The 14,158-nt window shown below is 37.0% G+C and overlaps 1 non-coding gene across 1 annotated transcript; it reads right to left on the bottom strand.

Annotated features, from left to right (window-relative positions):
- Positions 1-9,297: 9,297 nt before the first annotated feature.
- LOC131226485 (small nucleolar RNA R71) lies at positions 9,298-9,404 on the bottom strand. Its single transcript, XR_009161865.1, has one exon. It is a non-coding gene; the product is annotated as a small nucleolar RNA R71 (small nucleolar RNA).
- Positions 9,405-14,158: the final 4,754 nt, after the last annotated feature.

The following is a 14,158-nucleotide window of genomic DNA, read 5'->3' as shown; positions in this document are numbered from 1 at the left end:
ATTAGAAAAACTTTTATTCGGATCAAGAAAATGTGGCGATCGATCTGGATTGGGCTATGATAAAAGTATTCCTCCCAAGTATAAGAATACTCCACCTAAATATATTAAAAGGGAGTCTTCTAACTCAAAAGGGAAAAGTCTGAATCAAAATAATTCTAAAAATACTAACACTTTTCAAACTTTAAAAGCTAAAAGCAACCATATCAACTATAAAAATTAGAATTGTTATCCTTTAGCTGAGAAAATTGTAGACTTGCTTAAGGAGCTCTTAAAATCTAACTTAATGGGTAGGACTTATAACAACTATAAATATAAGAAGACTAACTATGCTTCTAAACCCAAAACTGTAATGAAATTGGTCCCTAAGGTTGCTTGATTGGTTGCCCACACTGCTTTCAAAGCTACGAGTCATTTAAAGTGGTACCTAGATAGTGGTTGCTCCAGACATATGAAAGGTGACAATGGTTTGTTAACCAGTCTTAAAGACATGACTGATGGTTCAGTCACATTCAGTGATGGTAGTAGAATTGTTGGCCAAGGTATGGTTCAACTCTTTAACCTCTCTCTATTTGAGAATGTTTTATATGTAGAAGGTTTAAAATATAATCTATTAAGCATCTCTCAAATATGCGATAATAATCATAGTGTAAAATTTACCAAACAAGGGTGTGAAATTTTAAATAAGAATGGTTTTGTAATATTAACTGGTTGCAGAACTTCTGAGAATTGCTACATAGTCAGTGATTCAAGCTCATCTAAGCTATCATGTTACATGGTCCAAACCGATGAGACCGAATTATGGCATAAGCGCCTAGGACATGTACACTACCACAACTTATATAGATTGAGCAAAAGTGAATTGGTAAGAGGTCTACCCAAAATAAAAAAAATGGATAAAATATGTGGCGAGTGCCAGATTGGTAAATAAACTGAGAGTACTCACAAAAAGGTAAACTCCAATGCCACATCTAAACCACTCGAACTTCTCCACATGGATCTCATTGGACCAACTAGAATGGAGAGTCGAGGTGGCAAAAAGTATATTCTGGTCATTATAGATGACTTTATCAGGTATACTTGGGTAGTCTTCTTAAGAGAGAAATAAAAAATCTTGACGAAGTAAAAATGGTACTTAAACGTATCCAAACTAAAAAAAGAATTACAAGTCACTAAGATCCATAGTAATAATGGTTCTGAGTTTGAAAATAGCAGTTTTGAAAAATTTTGTAGTGACCAGGGAATATCACATGAATATTCTGCGCCCAAAACACCACAACAAAATGGGGTAGTGGAAAGGAAAAATAGAGTGCTTCAAGAAATGGCAAATGTAATGCTAAATAGTATGAAGCTTCCTAAAAATCTTTGGGCTGAAGCTGTAAATACTACTTGTTATATAATTAACTACGTTTATACTAGAAAATTAAATAGTAAAATGGCTTATAAAGCCTACTGTTAAATACTTTGAAGTTTTCGGCAGCAAGTGCTACATCTTACGTGACCGAGAAAATCTGGGTAAATTTGACACCAAAAGTGATGAAGGGATATTTTTAGGGTATTATTTACTCTCTTATTATCTTTCCTTTGTCATGTTGTGACAAAAAGGGGGAGAAATATTGTGGGAAATAAGCTTTATTTGATATGATGATGTGGATGAGGAGTTTAATAGAGTTTAATTGCTTCTCCTGGTTTAAAGGGAGTAATGGATTAAGGGGGAGAGTTGCATGGTGAGCACAGATGGTGCATGATTCTTTATTGATCATATGTTATTGTTCAAATGTTAACTAAATGGTGCATGATTCTTTATTAAGCATGTGTTCTTATTGAATATCTATTGCATGACTCATATTTTTATTTTTGTCACAAATTTGACAAAGGGGGAGATTGAAATTGCTATGTTGAAAACCCTAAGTTTAGTCAAATTTTTGGTGTGCCAAACCTATACGAGTTTGTGTCATGCTTATGTGTTTTATGTATCAAGTTTGTGCTTTGATTTGCTTTGAATCTTCGACGATCATGCTGAATCAATCTTGCCGATATCTATGACGAACTTGCCGATATCTTCAAGCTGAAGAAAGTGCATGAGTTTTAAGTGTTGGTTGAAGACTCAAAATTTAAGAACCCAATCTCAATATTGCAGTTTAAGTTCTGTAATCGGAAACGTCCAAGAACTCAAGTCCTAATTGAAGACTAAGTTCGATACGTTGAGTTCAAGCTTCGAATATCGTAAGAATTAAAGTTGCTGATATGATCGATAGTTTGATGGTTCACACGTTCTATCTCACAAGTAAGGTATGAATGACCTAGATTGACCTTAGGGCATGTTACGTTCATTTCATACTTGGTATCGGTCATTTTATAGGTTAATAGGTTGTTTTTTCAACTAGCCCTAGCACTTGCTTGACCAGTCCTAGAATTTTCTCGACTAGTCCAGGATTTGTTACAATTTTAAAATTTTTTTTCTGTTGGTCCTCGACTAGTCCTGGAAACTGCTCGACCAGTCGAGTGAACAGTGCTCGACCAGTCGTGCATGGCTTGACTCAAATTACAGTAAGCATTCTGGTCCCACTCGACCAGTCGTGTGTAGTCCATGACTAGCCGAGCAGGCCACTCGACCAGTCGTGGGACCCACAAGGCCAGTTGAGCACTTGCTAAATCTTTTCGCGCTAGAATTTTTAAAAATCTGTTGGACCTAAGGCCAGTTGAAGCGAACCTAAGGCCAGTTAAGTGAATAGATTTTTCACCTATAAATAACACTCGAATTTCAGAATTTTCCATTCAATTCTAATTATTTTTAAGCAATCAATCTGAGATAATTTTGTATTCATTCTAAGCTATTTTGTGCATATTTTAGATTCTTTATAAGTAGCTCTTGTTATTTGATTTTAGATTTCTATTCCAATCTGATTTTAAAAAGGGTCATTTGATTTACCCTTTCTTGAGATCGAAATCAAATCAAGCCAGCCCAGGTTGATTTAAATTAAAAATCATTTAGACCTAGAACCCTATACACATGTGGGACTGAATGCTGAACATCTACGTCGTCATCAAGTTGGTTCTACCGGGCTACTTCAGAATCTTCATACAGATAAGTGGTTTCTTTTCTATAACTCTATTTTGTTTGGTTAATGAGTTGAGCTAAAAAATCTCATTTGATTTTTTCTAAGATCAGCCAGAAAATCTCGGAGTGTGGGGTTATGATTGTGTGAGCCCACTTAAAATATAATTGTGAAGGTTTTAGGTGAACCTTGAAAAACCTATTTGATTAGTGAACGCTAATATCCTGAGGGAGTGGATATTAGGAGCAGAGTAGCTGTGTGGCTATTTTCAGACAGTTGGTATACACACACGAACCACTATAATTCTCTGGTGTTTGGTGGGTGTTTGATTTATTTATTTATCATTTTGTGGTTTTAGATCATGGGATGTATTTGTGGATGTGAGTGTTGTAATCTTTATTTTTCAAGCATTGTGTGGTGAATGTTGTAATAGATTAGTTCTTATTTCTTTCATCTCCATTTGAGTTTGAGTTTTTGATACTCACCCACGTTCTAGTAAGGTTGTCCTGCCATAAACCATAGGTTTTTGGTGTCAGGTTATCCTTAGAACCAAGTTTGTATCAACCTCTCAATACTTGATTTTAGAGGTTGCTTTCTATTGTGCTATCAACTGATTATTAAGGCTTTATCTCTGCGCTTTATTTTTAAATTTGGCATTGTCCTATTTACCCCACCCCCCTCCCCCCCTCTAGGACATTTAGCTCGGCCCTTTCAATGTCATCGAGATATCTTCAAAGTCATCGAAGACAGTTCGATGTCACCTCAATTGCATCGAAAGTAGCAGAATTTGCAGATTATCTTTTAACTCCATTTGCTACTAACTTTAACCTTTAACATACTTACCAAGGGATATTCCTAGATCTTTTTGGTCAAGTATGTTCCGTGTTTTGGGATTTTTAGCAGTGGGTTTGGATAGGTTTGTGAGGCCTAGATTACCTTTGCTTTGCACTTAAGCCTTCCAACTTATTGAGTCTTCAATCTTGTATCTTCATTAGGGCTCACTTGACTCTAAGACTTAGACTTCACGTTAATTGACAATCAAGGGCACTTTCATTATATCTGACAGCCAATGGGTGAGTCCAACTCAGGTGGGACCCAAGAAGTCTGTGATCACTATTGTAGCCGATGCATATAATGAACTCATGCTAACCAGAGTCACTATTGGGTGGAGAATGTGCATTGACTACCGTAAATTAAATACCGTCACAAGAAAAGACCACTTCCCTTTTCCCCTTTGTTGATAAGATTTTAGAAAGGTTATACGGTCATTCTTACTACTGTTTCCTTGACGGGTGTTCGGGCTACAACCAAATAGACATAGCCCTAGAAGACCAAGAGAAGACCACATTTACATGTCCTTTTGGCATTTTCGCATACTGGAGGATGCCTTTTGAACTATGTAATGCTAGATATAACACGAATATATAATTAATAAAATAAACAATGATACTTGCTCTTCCATTTTCCTTTTGTTATTATTGAATATAAATATTCAAATTTGTGATACTTGTTTCTTTGTCGAAATAAAATGGAGGCTCTGTTGGAGATCGAATCCAAAATCTACGGTTGGAATATTTATGTTTAATGCTAACCCTGGAATAATTGAAAGAGTGTTTATCATCAATTGGCGCCATAATGGCGCAAAAATGATGACTCTCAATGGGAACATCCTTCATCTTCAAAACAAAGTATATTATGGTTTAATTTAAAGTACTTGAAATTGGGGTAAACCGCTATTAGTGTAGTACAAAATTATGCCCAAGTGTCTTAGAGGGGTATGAATAGGACTTTTCAAAAAATTAATCCTACTTAATTCAATTATTAACTTCTAAGCACTAGTAAGCAGGATTAATTGAAAAGTAAGCACATTCAATAACTAAGATAGTGAAATATATGAAAGTTGCATTTTAACAAACATGTTGTGTGCATATATTAAACATAACGTGAATAGTTGTAAACACAAATGAGATCAAGCATCACAAACACATCGATATACAGTGATTCGGCTATGTGCCTACTCCACTCCCGTTGACGCACTCATCCCTATTAGTGTACCGGATTTCACTATCCAATAGTTTTAAATCAGGTTAACCATAAATAAACCTTTACAACCTACACAAGGTTAACTAAGGTGCCTACACAAGACAACCCTAGGTGCCTAACAAGTTAACTCACAATGCTTACATAAGGTAAACTTTAATGCTTACACAAGGCAATGCCTACACAAGGCAGTAGATCCTACACAAGGACTGTACATGTATTCTCCCATCGGAGGCCTATGAAAGGTCTTAACGAGTTTGTAGAACCAAACTCTAAATCCCAATCCTACACGAGAAAAGGGCTTCAGATACAATGGACTCTATAACTTACTTGTAAGTGAGTGAGCCCCGTTTTAGCACATGTTGATAAAGATCTTCCTTTTAATGAAGAGTCTTCAGCTCCCTTAAAATGCTCTAATCGAGGTACTAAGGTTGTTGGGTTAGGGTTTGGATCAATCTACTCTAGTTAATGATGGGTCTTTAAGAGCTACAGAAGATTCCCAACTGTTAAGCATGTAATGATCCCAACACAATGATTTTCCATTAAAGAGTGCTGCTGGAAGATCAATGAAGGCTTGAGTTCATAATTCAACCTATGCTATGAATATACCAATAAATGCCTTTAAGCCGTGGATTGAATGATGAACTCCTTTGGGAAAGAGGGCTTGAGAGTAAGGGTATTAATTTTGGTAATCACCATCTCAAAGCTCTCTTCAATGCTCACTAAAACAGCCAAGAAGCAACCTAAGTGATATATAAAGTTAAATCCCAATAATAAAAAAGTAAAAATTTATTGTTGTCGATGCCATCGAAGGGTCTTTGATGTCATCGAAGTTTCTTTCGATGTCATCAAACCTCCTTAATGCTATCGACTTTCTGCACTAAGGTTTTCAAATAAGTGCAGAATAGATTGAGCTTGATGTCATTGAGAGATGGCTCGATGTCATTAAGATTTTCCTTGAAAAATACACTTTGGTTGCTGGACATATTGAGCTCTTTTTCGATGCCATCAGGATTTGAATCTCGATGTCATCGAAGTCATTTCAATTGAATCGAGAATAAATAGATTTTCATGTGAAAACTCAGTGGAAATTTTTGTCCATATTTCGATGCCATCGAACAACCTTTCATTGCCATTGAATTTTGAATTTCGATGTCATCGAATGGCCTTCGATGCCATTGAGAATATATGATTTTCCTAGTAAGCTTACTGGACAAACTGGTTCATATTTTGATACCATTGAGAATATATGATTTTCCTTGTAAGCTTGCTAGACAAATTGGTTCATAATTCGATGCCATCGAAAGAAGTTCAATTGCATCGAGTATATAAGCTTTGCTTAGACTAACTTTGAAACTGCCTCAATCTTACGCAAAAAGTTACTCTTTGGTCAGACCGATTTAAGGCTGAAAATCCCACTTTCTCGTTGGACTGTTTTGGGTGATTTCGGTGGGACCGAAGTTTATTTTTGAAATTATTTCAGGACTTTCTGTTTTAGACTCGGAATTTTAGAATATGATTTTTCTGGCTAATTTTTCAGGATTTCTTTTCTTCACATCAAATTTTCGATTTTCTTCATTCCTAACTTAGTTTCCTTGGATCTTTCGCATGTGAATTCTTTATTAGTAACTTCCAAATCTCTAAATCTTTATTCAGTAATCTTTTGAGCATAAATCTTCTCTTTATGCGTTCTTTTCTCCTTAGCTCTCAAAATCACCTCATGTTGAGGGTCAAATATTGCATATTGGACCCCATTTATATCTTAGTTTTATGAACATGATAATGCTTAATGTTCTATTTTACTCATGTTTGTGTTACAAGGTGAATTTAAGAGCTTAGATTGAAAACAATGCTAAAAGCGTGGATTTAATGCTCAAGAATCACCAAGTCATGGGATGGATCTTAGGAGACCAAGATTGAAGAATTCAAATGCGAAAGATCTAAGGAAATCAAGTGATGAAGGAAGAGAATCGAAGAATTGAAGTGAAGATAAGAAATCTTGAAAATCGTCTTGAAAATAGATTCCGGGGCCAGAAAAGTCTAATTCTGAAAAATTGTCAGAATGGCCTTTGTTAATGTCGAAAACCTGTAGATAATATCGAAGGGACATATTGAAGACCTGTAGATAATATCGAGAAATTCAGGATTTTTGGCCAAACTCGCTGGACATTCTGGACCGATCTTTGATACTATCGAAGACCTGTCGATAATATCAAAGCTGCATATATTTGAGGTGGTTTCTAGATTTTTCTAAGTCGGTGCGAAAGGAAGTACTGTAAAACTATAAATAGGAGTCTTTAGGGCACTCTTAAGGATCATATAGGGTTTGAGGAGTGGAGCAAAAGCATGGAGAAGTCATCGCCAAGAGTTTTTCTTCCTTTTCCTTAGCTGTTTTTATACTTTTCTTAAGAGATTTTAGTTTGATCATGTTTATGGTTGACTAAACCTCTTAGCTAGGGCTAAGAGGTGAAGATTGTAGTGTGATGGGATGCTTCTATTACTTTGATTCATGTTTATGATGAAGTTACTTCGATTCTAGTTTGATTATATGGAATACTTTCAGTTTTTAATGGTTTGTTGTGACTCAAATTACAATGGATCTGTGATAGCTTTAAGTATGTTCTTTTCATATTTTGGGATTGTGAATCTAGAAAATCCTATTGTTCACCATCGTCCCTTGGGAATGGTTAGATGATGGAATCCTCCCTAACTTTCACAATTCTCTCGGATTGATTATGGGATTGACAAATCCTGTTGTGAGCCATTGTCTCATGGGCATGGTTTTGTGATGGAATCACTTCTAGTTCTCACACCGCTCTTCCATTGAGAATTAGGTCAAAGGAAGTTTAAATTTGATTTTACTGAGATTTCTTCCAATTGGATAAGTTAGGACTCCGATTCCAATCGTGTGACTTGAATCAAGCATAGATCTCCTTGATCTCTACAAGTGGATACTTGGAAACCTTAGTTTCCCACCTTTGAATTTCTTAAGTTTTTCATTAAATCTCTCACAATTACTCTTTCAAATATTCCAGATTTAGGTTTTCATCTTCTTCTAGTTCTAGTTCTAGTTGATTTCAGAAAACACACGAGATTAGTCCTTATAGATTCGACCTCTGTCTGACCGAGATTACTACTACATCGCGACCCTACACTTGGGGCTGAACAAGTTTTTAGCAGCGTTACCGGGGATGAACGGTTGCATTTTTCTGAGATTAACTAGTTTTGGAATTAGGTTAAGATTAGGGTTTTTCTATTTTTCTATTTTTGATTAGGGTTTGTTTTCTGTTTTTAGAAACTTTTTAATTCTAGGATTTCTTTTATTTTTAGTAACTTACTTTCTAATTCTAGGTTTAGAACTTTCTTAATCAATTTTTAGAAACTTTCTATTTTCTGTTTTTAGAAACTTTCCTTTTTAGAAACTAGTTTTAATTTATTTTTAGAAACTTTCTAATTTTAGAATTTTTGATTTTAGAAACTGACTTGTTTTATTTTATTTTGTTTTGCAGGATTTTAATTAAGAACTTCTAATTTGGTAACTTCTTTCTAATTCCCTCTTTCTTTCTATTTCTAGATTTATATTTTCCTTTTTCTCTTTTAGGTTTAGGTTAGAATCTGAAATTGAGGGCTGAGAGTGTTTCATGCCCAAGTGGGTTTGTGATAACACTCGATGTCTTTTGAGTGAAGGAGGTTTGATTGAGGGGTTATTTATCCATCACAGGATTAGACACCACTCGAGATCCTCATAGTTAATTGAAGTAATGGCTGGAAATCAACCAGTCAATCAACTAGGAAGACAACCTCAACCTAGGGTTGAGGAAGTCCAGAATGAGAACGAGGTGCACCCCCGCCTCGTACTTTGTGAGACTATTTACAACCAGCGGGGCTGAGTACACTCTCATGCATGGTTTTTCCAAAAAATATGGGACACATGGATATCAAGCCAGGGGTGATCCAACTCCTTCCAAAATTTCATAGGCTTGAATTTGAAAATCCATACTTATACTTGAAAGAGTTTGACGAGATTATAGCCACTTTATACTTTCTAAACGTGTCCAATGACACGGTCAGGCTAAAACTCTTTCCTTTTTCTTTGAAAGATGAAGCTAAGGCATGGTTGTATTCACTACGTCCTTAATCTATTGGTAGATGGAATGACATGATAAGGGAATTCATAAAGTTCCCATACCATAAGACGAACACCCTTAGAAAGTCAATCATGAACTTTGCCCAAAAGGAAGATGAAACATTCTTCCAATGTTGGGAGTGGTTCAAAGATCTTGTTAGTTCTTGCCCACAACACGGTTTTGAAATGTGGTGCATCACTAACTTCTTCTATGATGGACTGACATCTTCCATGCGCGAATTAGTTGAGACAATGTGTAATGGGGAATTCATGAATAAAAATGTCGATGATGTGTGTGACTACTTTGATAAGCATGCTGAAAACACACAATCCTGGGACATCTCCCCAAAATCAAGCACCATGTCTAGGTCGACTCAATCTAAGGAGAGGGGCGGAATGTTTCTTCTGAAGGAGGAAGATGATATCAATGTTAAAGTGGCTAATCTTAGCAGAAAACTCGAGGCCATGAAATTAAAGAAGGATAAGGCTAAGGAAACTGTTTGCGGTATTTGTGCTTGCAACATTCACACAACTGAAAATTGTCCAATAATACCTACCTTTCAAGAGGTGTTGAATGAGCAATCCAATGCCGTGAATAATTACCAAAGACCTTTTAGTGGACCCATCTCTAAGACATAATTCTAGTTGGAGAAATTATCTAAACTTCAGTTGGAGAAATGGACAAACCACTACACCTCAAGGATTCCCTAATCAAATTCCCCATCAAGGGAAACCTCAGGAGGATTCAGTTGTTAAGCATCTTCAAAATCAAGAGCTTTTCAATCAAGGTATGTTACTAGTCTTTCAAGACCTCACAAAGGCCATACAAGGACTTGAGACTAAAAGTGGGATTGGGAACAAGGGGAGTCTTCCAGCGTAACCTCTTCCCAATCCAAAACTGCAATATGAAGTTAGCGACCTGAGCTCTTCAAATCAGATGGAGCAAGTTAAATCTATCACCACTCTTACAATTAGGAACACCATTGACAAAACCATTTCAATTAGGGCTGAAAAGCCTAAGGACTCGGAAGAGGACAACAATGATAGATCTAGCCATGTCCCACAAGAATTAGAACCAGAACTTCAAGGGAAGCCGATTGCTACATTTCCCCAACGGTTGTTGCACCAAAACCTCTCTTTAACTCTTAGGACATTCTAGAGGTGTTATAACAAGTGAAGGTCAATATTCCTCTACTTGATGTCGTAAAGAAAATACCTTCATATACCAAATTTCTGAAAGACTTGTGCATGACTAAAAAATAGCAAAGTATCAAAAGAAAGTTTTTCTAATAGAAAAAGTGAGTGCCATCCTGAAAAAAGATGTGCCATAAAAGTACAAAGATCCCAGTAGCCCAACCATCGCTTGCATAATTGGGAACTATCGGATTGAACATGCACTTCTTGACTTAGGAGCAAGCGTAAATCTGATCCCATACTCGGTCTGCAAACAGTTAGGTTTGGGTGAATTGAAACCCACCCTAACCACATTACAACTTACTGACCGCTCGGTTCATGTACTGAGAGGGGTAATTAAGGATGTGCTGGTCCAGGTTGATAGATTTTACTACTCGATAGATTTTATCGTGCTAGATACAGAACCCATCAGTAACATGAGCACTCAAATTTTTGTCATTCTTGGTCACCCATTCCTTGCCACTTCAAACACAATCATTAATTGCAGGAATGGGATTATGAGTATGTCTTTCGGGAATATGACATTGGAGTAAAATATTTTTTTCAATACGGGCAGGCAGTTAGAGGGTGATGACGATTTCTATGACATTAACATGATTGACTCTTTTGTAGAAAATAGAACACTTTTGACCTTATCCTTTGATCCTCTAGAGATGTGCCTGGTCCACTCGTATGATTTTGATGATGACATGATTAGGGAGATAGGGGTCATGCTTGATATTATACCGGTACTTGAAGTTAACTGATGGAGGCCACAATTCGAAGAATTGCCCCAAACTGATGTATTGCCTCTACGGTCTAACCTCAAGGTACCAAAGCTTGACCTAAAACCTTTACCCTCTGATTTGAAATATGTCTATTTAGGTTAAGATGAGACATACTTGGTGGTGATTTCTTCTTACCTTGAGCAAGAATAGGAGAGTATGCTCATCTTTACTCTCATTGAGCATAAAGGAGCCCTTAGATGGTTGATTGCAGACCTCAAGGGAATTTACCCTTTAATTTGTACTCATCGCATTTATCTTGAGGATAATATGAAGTCCTCTCGGAAATCACAATGTAGACTAAATCCAAATATAAAGGAAGTGGTTAAGGCCGAGGTTCTTAAGCTATTGCATGTAGGTATCATATACCCAATATCCGATAGCCAATGGTGAGTCCAACTCAGGTGGTTCCCAAGAAGTCTGGAATCACCATCGTAGCCAATGCCAATAATGAACTCGTGCAATAAGAGTTACTACTGGTTGGAGAATGTGCAGTGACTACATGAAGTTGTATACCGTCACGAGGAAGGACCACTTCCCTTTGCTCTTCATTGATCAAATTTTAGAAAAGCTAGCCGGTCATTCCTATTACTGTTTCCTTGTCAGATATTTGGGTTACAATTAGATCGAGATAGCCCTTGAAGACAAAGAAAAGACCACGTTCACATGTCCTTTTGACACCTTTGCTTACCTAAGGATGTCATTCAGACTGTGTAATGCCCCCGCCACCTTTCAGCGATGTATGATGAGTATTTTTTCTGACATGGTGGGGTAATATCTAGAGGTCTTCATGGACGACTTCTCGGTCTTTGGTCCATCCTTCAGCGAATGCTTGAAAAATTTTAAAAATGTGTTGAAGTGATGTGAGGAAAAGAATGTGGTATTGAATTGGGAAAAGTGTCATTTCATGGTTCATAAGGGAATTGTCCTTGGACACATCATCTCGTCCAAGGGAATTGAGGTAGATAAGGCTAAAATTGATCTTATCTCTAACCTACCTCCACCCAAAAACATACGAGACGTGCGATCCTTCCTAGGACACGCCAGGTTTTATAGAAGATTCATAAAGGACTTTAGTCACCTCTCTCATCCTCTATGTAATCTACATCAAAAGGATGCACCATACGAGTGGACTGAGCAATGCTAGGAAGATTTTACTAAGCTCAAGGGCATGTTAACCACTGTACCTATCATGTAGCCACCCAACTGGAGCCTTCCTTTTAAACTTTTGTGTGACACGTCTGACTATGCTCTTGGGGTGGTTTTAGGCCAGAGAAATGAAAAGAAGCCCTACATTATTCATTATGCAAGTTGAACTCTAAATCTTGCCCAAGAAAACTACTCAACTACAGAAAAGGAACTCTTATCTGTAGTGTTCTCTTTGGACAAATTTAGGTCCTACTTGATCGGATCTAAGATCATCATTTACACAGATCATGCGGTGCTCAAGTATCTTCTTTCTAAGAATGATGCTAAGCCTCACCTGATTAGATGGATCCTCTTACTCTAAGAATTCGATTTGGAAATAAAAGATAAAAAAGGGAGTAGAGAACGTAGTGGCTGACCATCTTTCCCACCTTGATCTCTCTGATTCTCTTGAGATGACATATATAAATGACATGTTCCTTGACGAACAATTGTTAAAAGTCTCCCATTCACCTTGGTTTGCTGATATTGCTAGTTATCTTGCCACAGGTTTCACGCCAACACATTAGAGTGCGCAAGATAAGAAAAAATTCTTCACCGAGGTTCGTAAGTTCTTTTAAGATGATCCATATTTGTTTAAATATTGCTCAGACCAAATCTTAAGGAGATGTGTGCCAGATAATGAACATCAAAGTGTCATCTCCTTCTGTCACTCTCAGGCCTGTGGTGGTCATTTTTCTGTTAAGAAGACCACGACCAAGATTCTACAGTATGACTTTTACTGGTCCACTATGTTCACGGACACTCATGAGTTTTACAAAGCTTATGAGCATTGTCAGAAATTAGGAGAATTGTCTTGTCAGAATATGTTGCCTCTGAACCCCATTTTGATCATTGAAGCATTTGATTGTTGGGGCATCGATTTTATGGGACCATTCCCCCAATCCTTTGGAATTTTATATATTTTGCTTGCCGTAGAGTATGTCACTAAATGGGTCGAAGTGATTCCTTACCGGAACAATGACCATTAAACGGTCATTAAATTCTTAAAAGAGAACATCCTTTCTCGATTCAGAATGCCTTGAGCCATTATTAGTAATGGGGGCTCACATTTTTGTAATAGGCCATTCACAAACTTAATGAAGAAATATGGCATCTCCCACAAAGTGAGCACTTCATACCACCCACAAACAAGTGGCCAAGATGAGATTTTTAATAGGAAAATTAAACACATATTGGAAAAGACGGTTAACCCTGACCGTAAGGATTGATCAATCCAATTGACCAATACTTTATGGGCATACCGTACTACATTTAAGACTCCTATTAGAATGTCCCCCTTTAGGCTTGTTTATGGCAAGGCTTGCCACTTGCCTGTGGAGTTGGAACATAGGGCCTACTGGGTGATCAAAAAGTTAAATTTCAATTTGGACAATGCTAGCTTGTTACGCAAACTTCAGTTGAATGAGCTCGAAGAAATTCGGAATGATGCGTACGAGAACTTGAGAAGTTATAAGGACAGGATGAAGGTGTTTCATGACCAATACATTCTTTGAAAATCATTCACACTAGGTCAGAAAGTCCTCTTGTATAATTCTTAGTTACATCTCTTTCTGGGCAAACTCCGATCTTGTTGGACCGGTCCTTTCATTATTACTAATGCCTATCCTCATGGGGCCGTCGAGATACAAGATCCCAATAATGGCAAAGAATTCAAAGTAAATGGATATCAATTAAAGCCATTTGTTGAGAAATTTGATTCAGAGGACATGTCCATTCCTCTGCTTGATCTTGTATACCAGGATTGATCTCTTAATCTGATGGAGGTATAA

The sequence above is a fragment of the Magnolia sinica genome, chromosome 14 (genome assembly GCF_029962835.1).
Source record: "Magnolia sinica isolate HGM2019 chromosome 14, MsV1, whole genome shotgun sequence".
NCBI classification, from domain to species: Eukaryota; Viridiplantae; Streptophyta; class Magnoliopsida; order Magnoliales; family Magnoliaceae; genus Magnolia; species Magnolia sinica.
Note: the sequence above shows the minus strand (reverse complement) of the source record. Positions and strands in the feature narration are given on the sequence as shown.